Here is a 4141-nt window from a genome sequence, read left to right on the forward strand (position 1 = left end):
CCAGTATTGTTATTTACTTTATTGCACCTGTTTTACTTTACCTTATTTATTGCACCGGTTATACTCCTGTGATACCATGTACCCTATTTCCATAACTGTTTATATTCTGTAAAGAAGCATGCAATTTACTTAGTTCAACTGTTACAACTATTTTCAAAAATAGATATTTCTGTTTTACCAAAACTTTTCTTTTATGCAAAGGATTTGATTTAAAAGCTAAATAAGTTGTTTGATTATTTACAGAAAATGCCTCCCAGAAGAAATACCCGCACCAACACCCAGAATGAAGAAACCAACAACAACAATAACAACCAAGATAATACAAACTAGAATGCAAACCCAGGACCCATAGACCCAGCAATAGCCCAGATTCTCCAAATCTTGGCCCAACAAAAAGTTCACATGGCATAACAACAGCAAAGACAGACCAATCCCCAGGTAACTTTCAAAACTTTTCAGGCAGTAAACCCACCAGAATTCAAGGGTTCCTTAGAACCGATTGAAGCAAATGTTTGGTTAAAGGAAATAGATAAGTCATTTGCCGTGGTGAAAGTCAAGGAAGAACAAAAGGTTGAGTTTGCAAGCTATTATTTGAAGAATGAAACCACCTATTGGTGGGAAACTGTGAAGACATTGGAAGGAACATATGCTATTACTTGGGAGAGGTTTAAGGAATTGTTTTTAGAAAACTATTTTCCCCATTTTGTTCAGGATCAGATGGAGCTAAAGTTTTTAGAATTAAAGCAAGGAAATATGTCGGTGGCAGATTATGAGAGTAAGTTTGAAGAGTTGTCAAGGTATGTGCCGTCATATGTGGATACTGACAGGAAGAAGGCTAAAAGATTCCAGCAAGGTCTGAAGCCATAGATCAGAGGAAAGGTAGCCATTTTTGAGTTGGATACTTATGCAGGAGTGGTACAGAAAGCCATGATTGCAGAGACAGAGAGTGAGATGTCACAGAAGGAGAAGGAAAGTAAGAAAATGAAATTTGAAGGGAATGAAGGTCAGTCACAACCAGGGAAGTTTCCAATTTTTAAGAAAGGCAAGTTTCAGCCAGGGAGAAATTTTAATTTCAAGAGACAAAATGCAGGCGACGGAGGCCAGGGCAACCGTCCAGTTAATGTGAATCAGCCGAATCAGTTGAGACTAACTTTTCCAGATTGCCAGATATGTCGGAAGAAACATGGAGGAGTTTATAATAAGTTGAATGTGGTTTGTTTCAAGTGCAATCAGAAAGGGCACTATTCGAGGGAGTGCCGAAATCAGCCAGCAAGAGAGCCAACAAACAAGGATCAGCCTCTCTGGAATCCAGCAGTGAAGGTTCCCGCAATTGGATTTACGTGCTTTAAATGTGGGAAGCCAGGACATATAGCCAGGGATTGCAAGACACCAGCCCCAGTTAGTAATGCATTAAGAATTATGGGATCTACCTCAGCAGTGAATGAGACTCCAAGGGCTAGAGTTTTTGATATGTCTGTGAAGGACACTATCCAGGATACTGATGTTGTAGCAGGTCCGCTTAATGTGAATTCTTTATGTGCTAAAGTGTTAATAGATTCGGGAGCAACTCGATCATTTGTTTCACAAGATTTTGTCAGTATGTTAAATTGTTCAGTTGAGTATCTAAATAAAATAATGACTGTGGAATTAGAAAATCAAGAACGTGTATCTGTTAATCAAGTTTGTGGGAATTGTGAGATTGAGAATTCTGGTAGTAAGTTTTGTGTAGATTTGATACCATTTAAGTTAGGAGAATTTGACATTATCTTAGGAATGGATTGGTTATCTAAGCACGATGCCCAGATAGATTGTCGAAATAAGAAGGTAATGGTGAAGACGCCAGATGAAAAGATAGTAACGTTCAAGGGCCAGAAGCAAGCAAATAAGTTCTTAAGAATGATTCAAGCCAAGAAGTTACTACGATAAGGATGCGAGCATTTCGTTGCATATGTGATTGATAGAAGCCAGGAGCCAGCAAAACTTGAAAATATCCCAGTAGTTAATGAATTTCCAGACGTGTTTCCCGATGAGTTACCAGGACTTCCTCCAGATAGAGAAATTGAATTTGCGATTGACTTAGCATCTGGAACAGAACCAGTATCCAAGGCCCCGTATAGAATGGCGCCCGTTGAGATGAAGGAACTAGCAAAGCAATTGCAAGAGTTGCTAGAGAAAGGAGTAATCAGACATAGTGTATCCCCGTGGGGTGCACCGGTATTATTTGTCAAGAAGAAGGATGGAAGCATGAGACTGCCCTTCGACTATCGGGAGCTCAACAAGCTTACAATCAAGAACAAGTATTCGTTACCCAGAATTGATGATTTGTTTGACCAATTGAAAGGAGCCAAGTACTTCTCCAAGATCGACTTAAGATCGGGATACCATCAACTAAAGATTAAGCCAGAAGATATACTAAAGACTGGTTTCAGGACGAGGTATGGACATTATGAGTTTTTAGTAATGTCTTTTGGATTAACAAATGCCCCGACAGCGTTTATGGACCTAACGAATAGAATTTTCAAGGAATACTTGGATAAGTTCGTTATTGTGTTTATAGACGATATTTTGATATATTCAAAGACGGAAGAGGATCATGCATAACATTTAAGAACAACTTTGGAGATATTAAGGAAAAAGAAGTTATATGCTAAATTCTCGAAGTGTGAGTTTTGGCTACAGGAAGTTCAGTTCTTAGGACACATAGTCAGTAATGAAGGAATCAAAGTGGACCTAGTGAAGATTGAAGCAATTACAAATTGGAAAAGACCGAGAACACCAACAGAGGTAAGAAGTTTCTTGGGATTAGCAGGATATTATCGTCGATTCGTTCAAAATTTCTCAAGGATTGCAACACCATTGACAAAGCTTACACAGAAAAATGAAAAGTTTATATGGTACGATAAATGCGAAGAAAGTTTTTAGGAATTGAAGCAAAGATTAATCACGGCACCTGTTTTGTCACTTCCCGACGATCAAGGAAATTTCGTAATTTATAGCGATGCTTCTCATAAAGGACTCAGATGTGTTCTGATGCAGCACAATAAGGTGATTGTGTATGCGTCAAGGCAACTGAAACCACATGAACAGAAATATCCCACTCAGGATTTGGAGCTAGCAACCATATTTTTCGCTTTAAAAATTTGGAGACATTATCTATATGGAGAAAAGTGCAAGATTTACATAGATCATAAAAGCTTGAAGTACATATTCACACAAAAGGAGCTTAATATGAGACATAGGAGATGGTTAGAATTGATCAAGGATTACGACTGCACGATTAATTATCATCCCGGTAAAGCAAACGTCGTAGCAGACGCGTTGAGTTGGAAGGAAAAGTTAAATGTGTTATCAGTACCCGAAGAAATATATAAGGAATTTCAGAAACTGGATTTGGAGATTAGAGTTTGCAAGCCTGATGAAGTAAAAGTGTATAGTATGACTTTCCAGCCGGAGTTGTTAGAGAAGATAAAGAAGTGTCAAGAAGAAGTAATGGATCAGGACATAAATCGTTTGGTAGGTGAAGAATTGTGCACGTAAAAGGACGATCAAGGTATTCTTAGGTTTTCTTCTAGAATTTGGATTCCACTAGTAACGGAGTTGAAAAATGAAATTTAACAGGAAGCTCATAGTTCAAGGTATTCAATCCATCCAGAGAGTACCAAAATGTACAGAGATTTAAAGGAAAATTATTGGTGGCCAGATATGAAGAGGGAAATTGCGGAATGGGTTAGTAGATGTTATACATGTCAGAGAGTTAAAGCAGAGCATCAGAGACCAAGTGGATTACTACAGCCATTGGAGATTCCAGAGTGGAAGTGGGAGCATATTGCCATGGATTTCATAGTTGGATTACCAAGGACAAAAGCTAATCATGATGCCATCTGGGTTATAGTGGATATACTTACCAAGTCAGCTCATTTTCTGCCTATAAATGAAAGATTTTCACTCGACAAGTTAGTCCATATGTACTTGAAAGAAATCGTAGTTCGTCATGGAGTCTCTGTATCTATCGTATCCGATCGAGATCCAAGATTTAATTCAAGATTTTGGAAGAGTTTTCAAGAATGTTTGGGAATGAGACTGAATATGAGTACGGCTTACCATCCACAAACGGACGGCCAGAGTGAAAGAATGATTCAGA

This window comes from Apium graveolens, chromosome 10 (assembly GCF_009905375.1).
Source record: "Apium graveolens cultivar Ventura chromosome 10, ASM990537v1, whole genome shotgun sequence".
Taxonomy (NCBI): Eukaryota; Viridiplantae; Streptophyta; class Magnoliopsida; order Apiales; family Apiaceae; genus Apium; species Apium graveolens.